The sequence below is a fragment of the Balaenoptera ricei genome, chromosome 4 (genome assembly GCF_028023285.1).
Source record: "Balaenoptera ricei isolate mBalRic1 chromosome 4, mBalRic1.hap2, whole genome shotgun sequence".
NCBI lineage: Eukaryota > Metazoa > Chordata > Mammalia > Artiodactyla > Balaenopteridae > Balaenoptera > Balaenoptera ricei.
The window spans coordinates 87,846,226-87,859,982 of record NC_082642.1 but is presented as its reverse complement, the minus strand read 5'-3'; the positions used below and the strand labels follow the sequence as shown (position 1 = coordinate 87,859,982).

General features: G+C 47.2%; 2 long non-coding RNA genes across 2 annotated transcripts in view; both read right to left on the bottom strand.

Annotated features, from left to right (window-relative positions):
* Positions 1-627: 627 nt before the first annotated feature.
* On the bottom strand, positions 628-5,638 carry LOC132365388 (uncharacterized). The gene is made up of 3 exons (XR_009503091.1): positions 5,484-5,638; positions 2,108-2,222; positions 628-1,409 (listed from the first exon to the last, which is right to left on the bottom strand). It is a non-coding gene; the product is annotated as an uncharacterized LOC132365388 (long non-coding RNA).
* A 1,547-nt stretch (positions 5,639-7,185) lies between these two features.
* Positions 7,186-13,757, bottom strand: part of LOC132365387 (uncharacterized) — a 38,453-nt gene continuing 31,881 nt past the window's right edge. Inside the window, exons 2-4 of the long non-coding RNA XR_009503090.1 lie at positions 9,388-9,514; positions 7,955-7,993; positions 7,186-7,490 (exon numbers count right to left, since the gene is read on the bottom strand). This is a non-coding gene — a long non-coding RNA (uncharacterized LOC132365387). The remainder of the gene's footprint in view (positions 7,491-7,954; positions 7,994-9,387; positions 9,515-13,757) is intronic.

Genomic DNA, 13,757 nt, shown 5'->3' with positions numbered 1-13,757 from the left:
AGCTGACTGTTGCTGTGGCGGTCAGAGCTCAGTAAAACCTTAATCCACTTGACTGTTGATGGGTGGGGCTGGGTTCCCTCCCTGTTGCTGTGGCGGTCAGAGCTCAGTAAAACCTTAATCCACTTGACTGTTGATGGGTGGGGCTGGGTTCCCTCCCTGTTGGCTGTTTTGCCTGAGGCAACCCAACACTGGAGCCTACCCGTGCTCTTTGGTGGGGTTAATGGCAGACTCTGGGAGGGCTCACGCCAAGGAGAACTTCCCAGAACCTCTGCTGCCAGTGTCCTTATCCCCTCGGTGAAACAGAGCCACCACTCGCCTCTGCAGGAGACCCCCCAACACCAGCAGGTAGGTCTGGTTCAGTCTCCCCCAGGCTCACTGCTCCTTCCCCTGGGTCCTGATGCACACATTACTTTGTGTGTGCCCTCCAAGAGTGGGGTCTCTGTTTCCCCCAGTCCCGTCAAAGTCCTGCAATCCAATTCCCACTAGGCTTCAAAGTCTGATTCTCTAGGAATTCCTCCTCCCGTTGCCTGACCCCCAGGTTGGGAAGCCTGACGTGGGGCTCAGAACCTTTACTCCAGTGGGTGGACTTCTGTGGTATAAGTGTTCGCCAGTCTGTGAGTCACCCACCCAGCAGTTACGGGGTTTGATTTTACTCTGCTTGCGCCCCTCCTACCGTCTCACTGTGGCTTCTCCTCTGTCCTTGGACGTGGGGTATCCTCCTTGGTGAAGTCCAGGGTCTTCCTGTCAATGATGGTCCAGCAGTCAGTTGTGATTCTGGTGCTCTCGCAAGAGGGAGTGACAGCACGTCCTTCTACTCCGCCATCTTGGTTAATCTCCAGCGTCCTCACTTTCTGCTCGGCCCTTCAGGCTGTAGCACTCTGTGGCCCTGGAGTTATTCTTGGGGCCCAGGCTCCCATTCAAAGGGGCAGAACTGGCTTGGGCCCAGTCCGTCACCACTCTCCCCTCCTGTGGCCTGCATTTTGGGTACAGCAGCAGGGAGCACCAGGGGTTTGCAGGCTGGTGAGCAGATGAGGCCGACCACTCTCTCCAGGTTTATCTACTGCAAGCTGCAAGCAGTGGGGGGAGGGACATTGGGACTCTAGCTTTGGTGCTGTGTGACCTTGGGCGAGTCACTTTCCCTTTCTGGGTTTCAGGTTCCTCATCTGTTGAAAGGGGCAATGCCTGCCTCTGTCCTCCAAGAATTGTTGGGCAGATCAAAGTTGCTGGCCTTTGAACCCAGTAAAGAGCCGTTGGTTGAATGTGGGGGGAGAACAGTTATTTTCATCGTGAGGTAGAATCCTCAGGTCCCTCCCTCCCCGCAGGAGATTTGCAAATCTGGGGCAGTGTTTTTTCCTCATAGCCGGGTCACCGGATTTCGTCTTCTTTCTCCTCCTTCAGCTCTCCATCCCCTTCAAAAGATGAAATTGCCTGCCACCCAACTCCAGAGGAGTGCTGTGAGGTTCAGTGAAGTAATACATGCAAAAACCATCTGGCTATGAAACCAGCTCCTTTCGTTGCTTTCCCTGGGCTCTGCATGCCCACCTCCCTGCCCCCAGAGAGGGAGCTGGGTGGGATCCTTGCCAGGCCCCCAGCTTCAGAGGCCCCTCCTCCCCACACATTCCTCTTGCAGGCCCAGCTCCGGGTCCCTGGTACTTTGTCCTGGGTCCTCTGACACCCCAGAGCAGGTCCCTTCATACACTACCAAGCCTTGGCCACCTGGCCCTCTACAGGCCAAAGATTCACTTGAAAGGACCAAGCTCTTTTCTCTCCTTGGAGTTTTTCTCCCTTTCTTGGAGAATGTCAAAGAGAGAAATGGAGTTTAGAAGAAATCAATGTCTTTGGATGGAGGAGAACTTGCTGCATACACAGTAAATCAATTTGGCACAAATTTACAGAGCACCTGCTGTGGGTGGAGCCCTCAGCCCTGGAGGGAATCAGAGTTGAATCAGCCCCCTCTGGGCCACGGAGAAGATCACGGGCAGGAGGGGAGATCGACACAGGCATTAGTAATTCATATTTAAGCTGAAGAGTGTGGCCAAACCAGAAAACCGTTTACCCCTCTGAGCCGCCTCTTCCTTACCTGTGGTATGCTGGCAATAATACCTACCTAGAGGTGATTGTGCAGAAAACAGGAAATGAATTTTTTTAAATGCATGTGAAAGGACTTTGCAAGTAGCAACACACCATCTGGCAGCGTTTCTTGGAGGAGGCTGGATTTGCACCTTGAAAAATGGTGTAATATTAAGTTTGACTGTTAGTACCAGAGAAATCCAAAATAGCAAATGACTTAAGCAAAATACAAGGCTCTTTCTTTTCACAGAACTAGCCAGAGGTAGGTGGCCTAGTGCTAGTATAGCAGCTCCATGGGGTCAAGAACTCACAGTATCCTTCTGCCTGGTTGCTTTTCTATATATTGCTTCAGTCCCAAGATTACCTCATGGTCCAAAATGGCTGCTCCAGTTCCAGCCATTAAATCCACATTCCAGACACCAAGGAGGAAAAGGAGAAAGGTATATCTCTTCCCTTTAAATAAAAGTCCCTGAAGTGGCACTTACCTGTTGACTAGATCTTAGTCACATGGCCATATCTACTGTAAGAAACTCTGGGAAACGTAGTCTTCCTTCTGAGTGGCCATATTCTCAGCTAAATGTCCCATGGAACAAGGGAGAACAGATTTTGGGACCAACAAGCCTCGGCTGCTACAGGTGGGTGGGCCTCTGGCTGCTTGCAGACTTTGTCTTCAGCTCTCATTTCTTTTTGCTTTAAGGAGCCCTCTTTCTGCCCCTCCCATCTGGTATCCAGATGAATGAACCCACAAGAGCTTGGCCAGCTGTCTCTGACTTCTGACTTCCCTGGGAAAGCACAGAAACTTACCTACACCGTTTCAGCTGCTCCAGAAAGAGCTCTGCCAGGAGCAGAGGGGTGTAGTGGGGGGATTGTCTGCACAACCTCGGTGGCGTGAACCCATCGATCTGAAGATTTGGCCCCGGACAGGAGGGGTCCTCTCTCTGAGGCTTCTCTGAGGCCCCAGGCGGGAAGGCTGACCCAGGAGCTGAAGGAGACGCATCCCTCCTCTCCCCGCGCTGAGGAAGGAGATTCTGTCTCTTGGACCTACCTCCACTTTTCCCACGTGGACAGGGGTGGCCCCGCCAGGCCCTGGGCCCCTGCCTCCAAGGCCCCCTGTGCCCTCTTCCCTTAGTTCCCTGCTTCTACCCCACCTGGCTGTGACCACCCGCACCCCAATCTTGGAATCCCCTTTGCACTCAACACACACCTCTCTGAATGGGACCACTTTTGGTCTCCGGCGTAGGTATTTGGTGCCTGTCCTGAGTTCTGCCCTAGACTGAGACCCTTCATATAGAGGCGCCATCTCTCTGTTTGTCCCCAGTAAGGACCTGGCCCAGAGTTGGTGCTCAGCGATGTATACTGAAGCAACAATGATGGACACAGCCCATCTCTCCACTGCCCACTGGATGATAAGTGTTTGCTCATGGCAACATGGTGGTGGGTCCCTAGAGCTATGAGGACTTCAAGGGTATATGGGTGGATTTAGTAGACTAAACTGCATGCAGCGTAGTTTAGGACACTGTTTGCATGGGACATGCACTCTGAGATCCAAACAGCCTGGTTTCAAATAAGCTCATGGGAACAAGTTGTCTTTAGTGAACTTGAGGACCCACTGCATTTCCCCATATCAGGTCCGGGAGCCCTGTCTGAAGACCAGCCAAGATGGGAAGAACATAAATACTCCTGAAGCGGGAAGAAGCAGATGTGAAACAAAAAGTCCTCCAGCCCCTTGTCCTTGTCCTTTGAAACTATAAAGGCCTGAAACCATCTCCCCACCCCACCCTTCCTGCACAAATGAAACCCTAGAAATTCCACTGTGGCTGGGATCGCAGCTGTCTATTTCACTGTGTCTTAAACACACTTCTCTAAACCCTGAAGGTCAACATTGCAGCACTTCCTGGATCAGAAATGAAATGATCAATCGTTAGCTCCAATTAACCGAGGCCCACCTGTCGGTGTGTGGTGAGGACTGCATCATTCTCCCCTTCCCCTTTTTAAAATTATTTTATTATTATTATTATTATTTTTAATAATAATCTTTTATTTATTTATTTATTTATTTTTATATATTTATTTTTGGCTGTGTTGGGTCTTCGTTTCTGTGCGAGGGCTTTCTCTAGTTGTGGCAAGCGCGGGCCACTCTTCATCGCGGTGCGCGGGCCTCTCACTATCGCGGCCTCTCTTGTTGCGGAGCACAGGCTCCAGACGCGCAGGCTCGGTAGTTGTGGCTCACGGGCCTAGTTGCTCTGCGCCATGTGGGATCTATCCCAGACCAGGGCTCGAACCCGTGTCCCCTGCATTAGCAGGCAGAGTCTCAACCACTGCACCACCAGGGAAGCCCTCCCCTTCCCTTTTAACCTGCATCGATCTCTATGCAATTAACCCCATCTAACTCGTCGTTTACTCTGCCAGGTGTGTCTACTGAACAACCCTCTGGCTCACCCGATCCTTGTCTCTGCTGATCCTCACTCAGACTTATTTATCCAACTCTGCTGTTGCTAAAATGCACCAGTTAAACTCAGTTTCAGGGAGAAAAATGTATCCAGGATGGTTTTTATACCCTCCCCTCCCTGTGCTGAAAGAGGTAATTCACGATTGAAAATGACTTATCTGAGGAATTTTCTCTAGGACTAAAATCCTAGATTTTTCTCAGCTATTTGTTTTAGCATCTCAACTTTTTCACTGATAATATTTTCGATGACTGAGAACATGTTTGGTGTTTTAGCTTTTTACCATATCTACTTTGCATACAGAAGGGCATACATAAGTGTACAGCTTGATGTATCTTTGCAAACAAGACATACCTGTGTAACCACTCTGTCATTTTTCAAGTCCTGATTTATCCAAATAAGATTCCATCTAGAGGGGAAGCCCCAACTGTGGGCCCAGATCAGAGCCTTTGTTAGACTCACCAGGCCTCACAACCAGCTAAAAGTAGGTTTAACTCTGTCCCTTGTGCAGAAGAGGAAATACAGGCTCCGAGAGTCTGGCCGCCAGGCTGGTCAGAGGGCTGCGGCTCAGACCAGCGACCCCTCCCCTGACCCCCAGCACCAAGTCTGACCTCTTCCTACTCCCCCTGCCCATCTGGCCCAGCTCACTGTACTGCATGACCTGCTCTCTGGTCTTCCTGGAGCTGATGTGCCCGAAGTGTGGGCCCCAAACAGTGGATGGGTGGACAGATGGATGGATGGACGGATGGATTGACAGGGATGGGAGTGGCAAGGACAGCAAATCTATACTTTCCTTCCCCTGCGGGTGTCCTTGGAGGGCCTTATGTTGTCCAGCCAGGGACACCGTAAACTTGTCTTCGGGCATCAGGCAGCACACACTGCCCACTTCCTTGCTGAGAAATCCGTCAGTCCACTGGGAAACCAGAGCCCACATATATCGATTCTCAGGTAACAAGTAGCACTTACCAGGCATCTGCTGCATCCCCATCATCTACATCGGGCTGGTCCATCACTCGGACGTTTAACAATAGCACAGCAATACACTGACCAGTGAGAAGGATGCAGCCGTAGAGCTGGAACAGAGTCCTGGAGGCCCTGCCAGGCCAAACATCACCCTTTAGCAGCCAGACAGGGGGCTGGGGGCACTGGATGAGGTGCTGGGCATCTAGGGGTGGGGGGCTCTCTGGGGTCAGGCAGCAACTGTACAGAAGTTTTTCAGTACTTTAACAACTGACTTGGACACACAAGTGCACCCTGAGTGACCATCAGCCCTGCTTGGAGACCTCGTGAAGAAAAGCTCTATTCTTTGCTCCCAGAGAGCTTGTGACTGAGCTGAGGAGATAGGTGAGAGGTTTACAGCTGGAGAGAATCAGTGCTTCGGTCTCAGCTGGTCAGTCCATTTGCTTGTCCACCCTTGTGTACCACAGCCCCGCTACCTGCCAGGCACTGGCGGATGACTATAAGATGGTCCCTGCCTGTAGGAGTGCACCGTTTACAGGAGGAGTGAGGCAGCTACACAGACAACCACAGTTTAATCTCATTTGGGTTGATACGCTGAGTTTGAGATCACTTTAGAGCGTCTTCGTGGGAATTACCAAGCTTAGACTCTTACGGAATCACTTTTTCTAATTCCCTGTTTCAGATGGGGAGCCTGGGGTCCACGGAAGAGAAGTTACACACTCCAGGGTGGAGGATGAGGGCAGAACCACACCTCCTCGCCCCCTCCCCTGCCCTCTCGGCCCCTCCGCATGTACCACATTTTGGCTGCAATCCTGGAAGCAGTAACTTCAAGGAGGTAGAGAAGCTGCTGAGGGTCACATGCTGACAGCTTGACAAAGGGGCAGGTCACAAAATTATAATAAGCCAAAGACAGCAAGAACTCAAAAGCAGGGCTCTCGGGGGCCACCTGTGTAGGGGCACTTGCTCCACACTCCCCAGTGGGCCTGAGGTGGTCCCTGAGCTATCAAATTATGCTCAATTTAAAAAATCAAAGTATAGTTGATTTATAATATTGTATTAGTTTCAGGTGTACAGCAAAGTGCTTCAGTTATATATATATATTTTTTCCAGATTATTTTCCATTACAGGTTATTATAAGATATTGAATATAGTTCCCTGTGTTGTCGTATTACAGCAAATCCTTGTTGCTTACCTATTTTATGTTTAGTAGTGTGTATCTGTCAGTCCCATACTCCTAATTTATCCCTGCCCCGCCCTCTTTCCCCTTTGGTAACCATAAGTTTGTTTTCTGTCCATGAGTCTGTTTTTGTTTTGTACATAGATTCATTTGTATTATTTTTTAGATTCCACACATAAGTGGTATCATACAATATTTGTCTTTGTCTGACTTCACTGTTTTGTTCAATTTATTTGCTTAAGAGTATAAGGTGAATACAGTGTTTTTCGGATGTTTTATATCTAAATTATAAAAAACATGTTTACGTTTACACTTTGGAATTGTCTTTACTTGTCCACCACCGTCACCTCTGTGGAACCCCTGTTTCCTGGCAGGGTCTGATAGGGAATTTTCTAGGAACTCTGTAGCGCTCTCCTGTGAGAATCACATAGGGAAGCTCACTGTCAGTTCTAAAGGCCCAGTTACAGTATAGACCAATCACTGATTTACCAAAGTGTACAGGATCGCCTTTACTTACTCTGACCTGGGCGCACTTATGAAGGAAAATGGATTTTGGATGTAAATGCTCTGTGATGACTCCATGTTCCTGGGACATACGCCGCTCAAGGCCCTTGAAAGCAGAGATTCAGGAACCAGTGGCCAGGTTCACCAAACAGGTAGGGGCCCCCTTCCCACCCTGAGGGGTGCCCCACTTGCCAAGGGATCGTGGGGTGCTGGCAACCCCTGGGCCTGCCTCTTTCCGCCACACTTGTGTCACAGGGAAATTCCAGGTTTCTCTAGAGATCATCTCAGCTGCTTGGAATCCTGCCCTTTGACCTGTCTGGGCTGGCGCAGGCCTGGAAGGAAAGGAAAATAAATAAATATAAATCCATCTGGTCACGGGCAAAACATTTATCTTTCAACAGGAAGCTTCCTGAGGAAGAACGGTGGAGGGGTTTGGAGCGAGAGCACTGTGTGAGACTTGGCCGGTCCAGGCCTTTGCTTGTCGGGGTTAGTGCCTGGCGTGCCCCACGGAGCCTCGCCAGGGTGGCATCATGGCTGCGCTGAGCGCTAGCGCTGCATGGGTACCCTGGAGCCCCTGCCCTTCCCACCTAGGTCCCTCCAGGGGTGCACCTCTCTCTGAGCCAGCGAGGGCAGCTGATGGGCCCAGTCTGGCTCCCTGCAGCTTCCCAAGCAGAGGAGGAAATGAGTCTTTGCCACTGAAGGCAGTGAGCCAGCCTCCCCCCCCAGGAGCTGGGTCTTCCTCGGGGCTGTGGAGGAAATGCTGGGGCGAGGGGTGGGGTTGGGAAGCCAAACTCACATGTTCCCTGTGGGGGGTGTCATTGGACCTTCCAGGATCCTAAAAGAGAGAGGATGATTGTGTCCTTCTGGTAATGGCCTTGGGAATCACTTGCCTGTGACATTTGTCACTTCCCCTTTATAGCTATACATCTCTGTCCTTGTCTGGCTCTGGCCAGAAACCTTGTGCGTCCTTTACATGCTAAAGAACAGTTGGGGTCCCAGAAATCCTTTCCTGAAGCTCAAGGAAATCCAGTGACCTATGGTCAAAAGTCCATTTGCTTATCAGCTGGTGAAAAGTCATGGTGTCTCTCTCAAGCTCCATCCAGTAGATGATGTCTACTCTGTAAGTCCCAAGGGCACCTTAAAATGACCACATAGAAACTAGCTCCCCACTTGCCCCTCTTCCATCTTCTTGTCCTACTCTACTCTATCCTTCCTTTTGCTGGACATCTGAGAACTCAGTTATTCCACATCCCCCAAACCTCTTAACATCTTAAATCAGAATCCAGGTGATTATCTGATGTCCCAAAGATGTCCATTATGACAACCCCTATTTCACTTGATTTGGTTAAATTGATCTCTTTTCATTCATTCAATTATTCATTCATTCATTCCAGACACTTCTAAGGTGCTGGGGCCCTCTGCTGGAGCTAGAGTCGCAGAGGTGAGGAGGATTCAGGTTAGGCCTGACGGGAGAGTAGCATAGACAACTACCACCCACACCTGGGCCAGCAAGAGCACTGTGTGCTGGGCTGGAGGGGCAGCCCTCAGTGGGCTCCACGCTTACTGCACACCCACTCACCAAATACCTGGATCGCTTGCAACAGGAAACACGGGCCACAATATAGTGGTCAGTGTAAACAGCAGAGAATCAGAAGATGCGAAAAGGGTATAAACTGGGCTCTGTCTGCATCATTTATTGTTAGAAAATTGTAGTTCATTCATTCAGGAAGCTTGATGGATCGCTAAAGTGGGTCCACCAGGGAGAGTACAGAGAATAGCAGCCCCGTGGTGCTCCTCCATGGAGCAGGCCAGCCCCTGAGCTGGCGCATCACATGTATCAGCACGAGTAATCCTCAGCACGACCCTGCGCAGTAGGTACTCTGCACATTCCCATTTTATAGGTGAAGAAACAGGGTCAGAGGAATTATGTGGATGGCCCACAGTCACAGAGCTAGAGCTGGAATTCAAATACAGGTCTGTCTGACTCCAGCGTTTCTGTTCATTATGGCACAGAAAGGATTCCTTGTTTCCACCAGCTTCTTTTTCATCAAGGTGGACCAGGGATTCACGCATTGGCTAAGCTAGCCTTTGAGTTCAGTGACGTATATTTAGCACCTACAAAGCAACATTTGCCGTTACATGTTTGCTGGTATTCTGGGAACTGACTGTTGACAATCACCAGCGAGGCTTTATCTCAGGTTATGTTTTGAAATCTCAGCCCATATTTACCTTGCCCACAGAAAGGCTCTGGAAATGGAATGGACTGAAAGTCAGGTGATTGAAGCTGTAATCCTGGACTAGAAGGGGATTAGCAGTGTGACCTTGGAGAAGTCGCTTTTCTCTAGTTTCAATTTCCCTATTTGAAAATGAAAAAGAACACAACAATTCTACTTTAAGACTTGGAGAGAAGTACAGGTGCATCAAGAAGCATGCCCAAGTATGTTCATGGCAGCGCTGCATGTGATTGTGAAAACCTGAAAACCACCACAGTAACCTCATGTGGTAGCCAACCTCCAAGTTGCCCTCAATGACCCCGCCTCCTGGTATTGCCCCAGGTGTAGTCCTCTCCCATTGAACCAGGGTTGTTATGCATGACCAATAGCCAATAGCACATGGCAGAGTGAGGGCATGCCATTCTTGAACTTAGGCTATAAGAAGACATCAGCCTCCATCTTGGGTTCTCTCCCTCTCTCTCATCACTAAGGAAGCTGCCTTATTGTGAGCAGCCTTATAGAAAGCCCCATGCAGAGAAAGACTGAGTCTTCTTGCCAATACCCATGTAAGTGATGGCTTACACCTTATATGCCAATGTTTTACTCCCGGCCAAGTCTTCAGTTGACTGAAGCCCTGGCCCACAGCTCAACTGCAACCTCATGAGAGACCCTGATCCAGAACCACCAGGATAAGTTGTTCCCAGATTCCTGGCCTCAGAAACTGAGTAGATAATAAACGTGTGTTGTTTTAAAGTGCTAAATTGGGGGGTAATTTGTTACACAGCAATAAATAGCTAATACATGCCATACTATAGAATTTTATGCAACAGTTTGAAAATAGACTAAACTCTGTGTGCTGACATGGAAAGGTTTCTAAGATATGTGTTTTGAGAAAATGATAACCACAGAAAAATACACAGAGCTATATTCCTTTTACATAAAACACCATCACCACCTGCTATATTTTTTTTGTGCATTTACATATGCATGTATTGATACATATGTAGTAAATGAGCCATCATAATATACCAACAAATCAACATCAGTTTACTTCTCAGTAGGGGGGTCAGAGGAAGATGCAAAAGAGGACTTTCATTTTTATTCAATACATTGCAATTTCATTTTAGACTTTCATCATGATAATGTGTTCATGTATTACATACAATTTAAAAAATTCTTCTTTAAACAGAGGGGTTGGACTATATGATCAATGAGGTCTCTTTCAACTCTGGTGTTTTACAGTTCTATTAAAATAGTCACTGAATGCAAATTAAAAGAATGAGATAACACTTATTACCTGTTTGTTGGCAAGCATTAAAAAGTTTGATAAATTAAGTATTGGCAAAGATGTTGGGATAACTGGTACTCTCATACACTGCTTCTGGGAGAATAAAGTGAGAATCAATTGGGAAAGCTGGTCAGGATGGGAATAAGATAATATCAACTAAAACAAAACATGCAGACTCCACACCCTTTGAGGTCTAACACTTCTATTTCTAGATATTCATTTTTTTACATAGAAACATGCTAGAAACCAGATGGTGTTGTATTTATTGACATAAATGCTATAATGTAAGGAACATTCTGTGACAGACCTAAGGATGCATATGGCAGCAGGGCTCGCAAGAGCAAACACAAAGATATAAGTTAAATGTCCATAAATAAATAAGTTAGTGTATTTTCATACTATGAAATACTATGAAACTATTAAAATGAATGAGCTAGACTTATACATCACAATGTGGATAAATCACTAAGACATATCAAGTAAAAAAACATACTGTAGAATGTTACATATGATACCATTTAAAACCATAAACACGTTTAAAACCATAAGCACACAATACCATCTTGTTTCCTAATGTTTTGATGAAAAATCATAGAAAAAAGTCAGTAAAGATACAAACCAAAGTCATAAGGGTGAGTGTCTGTGTTTCTGGAGAAGGGGAAGTCTCTTTTAATTATCCCTATAGCTGAGGGGTAATTCAAAGAGACAACCTTTGTCTGCAATGTTCTGATGTGATTAAATAGTTATAAAGCACTAGTAAGCACTATGTAAGAAATGTATTTAAATATTCACGTGTCATTAAAAATTAAGTTATAAATAGTCATTTGCTCATGCTAAGAAGAACTTTGGCTGGATGAGTAGGAATTCTGATATGTTAAGATCAGTATATCTCAACTCTGGCTGGCTGCACATCAGAATCACCTGGAGCTATAGAAAAAATGATACTGGTCCTGGCCACACCCAGCAACTCTGGTGTAATTGGTGAGTGGCTCTGGCCTTGGTGCTCTTCAAAGGCTTCCTAAGTGATTCTAGTGGACAGTCAGGGCTGAGAACCCCTGATTTACAGCAGCAGGCTCTGAAAAATTGTCACAGACGGTAGGACACTGAGGAAACATAATGATGTGGTCTCCTGGATTGGACGCTGGAACAAAAAAAGGACATTAGTAAAATCCAAATAAAGCCTATAATTTAGTTAACAGTGTGTACCAACGTTAACCTCTCAGTTTTGATAAATGTATCTATTATGTAAGACATGAACATGAGGGAAGCTGGGTGAAGGGTGTAGGGAAACTTTCTGTACTATCTCTACAACTTTTCCGTGAATCTAAGACTATTGCACAATAAAAAAGCACTACATACCTTGGATAATTGTCTTGGTGATATTTCAACTCTTGCCGACTTAAAAAAAAATCTTTCAGGGGCAGAGATCAAGATGGTGGAGTAGGATGTGGAGCTCACCTCCCCCCACAAACACATAATAATACATCTACATGTGGAACAATTCTCACAGAAAACCAACTGAAATCTGGCAGAAGATCTCTTATACAACCAAAGCTGCAAGAAAGATCCCTACATAACCAGGTAGAACGAAAAAAGAAAAAAAAAAAAAAAAAAAGGAAGGAATTGGAATGGAACCTGTGCCCCTGGGAGGAAGCTGTGAAAGAGGAAAAGTTCCCTTGCCCTGGGAATCCCCTTCACTGGCAGGGAGGTCCACCTGGGCATATACAGTGGTGGAGTCACCTGTACTTTGTTTGAGAGGAGTGTGCAGGTGCTGGCTTGCTAGCAATCAGGGCAAAGAGAGACTGGCAGTAATGGCTGCCCTGGTCACCACACCTCCCAGCCCAAAACACATGCCTGCTAGTACGTGCAGTGGCTAGGTACTGAAACTCAGGCTTCAGAGTACAGACCCTGGGAGAAGACTCAGTTTAGCTGTGCAGAGACAGCCTGAAGGGCCTAGAGTGTGGTCCAGGCCACCATTGTTAACATGTGCAAAATGGTACAGGTCTGCCATAGGAGCCCCATTATCAGCACATGCAGGGTGGGACATGGGTCTGCCATAAGATACCCACTGTCACTCTTCTCATAGTGGCATGCAGCTCTGACCATGGCAGGCTTTGTGAGGGCTCACTCATGGGAGGCAGGGTATTGGAGCCAAGTCTGGAGGCAGGTCCAGGAGCAGTGGACTTTGTTGACCCACACAGAGGGTGATGGGCAGTGTAACAGAATCTCATGTCCCTGGTAAACAGCCCTGTGGGAGGAATATGCCGTGATTCATTTCCCAGTGGGAGGGCTCCAGTCCCACCTACCTCACACCACAGCTTACAGCCAGATCTGGGGGCTTCTACTCCAACAACTGGGGACCAGACCCTGCCCCTGACAGGGCTGTGACAGCCATAGAGCAAAGAGGAGGATTTGCCCAACAACCAGTGCAGGCGCTAATGACCACAACACAAAATACACCTCCTACCAAGGGGACAATGACCAGCACACTCTGAGGAAAGACATAGCTGGCATCCATACCACAAACAGTCCTCACACCAAAAATTTTGGATGCACACAGTCTACACAGGGATGCTCCCACAGAAAAACATCCTTCAAGACCACAGTAGATTTTTCTCCTAAATACATAGAGTCAGAGAAACTTAAGTAAAATGAAAAAGCACAGGAACTACTGCCAATTGAAAGAGCAAGAGAAATCCCCTGAAAGAACAAACAATGAAACAGACCTCTCCATTCTATCAGACCCCAGGTCCAAAAAGGAAGTACTAAAGATACTAAAGGAATTAAGAAAGATTATCAAAAGAAATGCAGATCACTGTAACAAGGTACTAGAAACTATAAAGAGGAATCGATCAAAATTAGACAATACAATTGCTGAGATAGAAACCAATCTAGAAGCAATGAATAGCAGACTAAATAATACAGAAGAACAAATAAGTGATCTGGAAGATAGAATAATGGAAATAACCCAATCAGCAGACAGAAAGACAAATGAAAAAAAATGAAAGCAACATACAAGATCTATGGGATAATATAAAGCACATCAAACTGTAGGGGTTCCAGAAGGAAAAGAAAGAGAAAGGGGGATCAAAAATGTA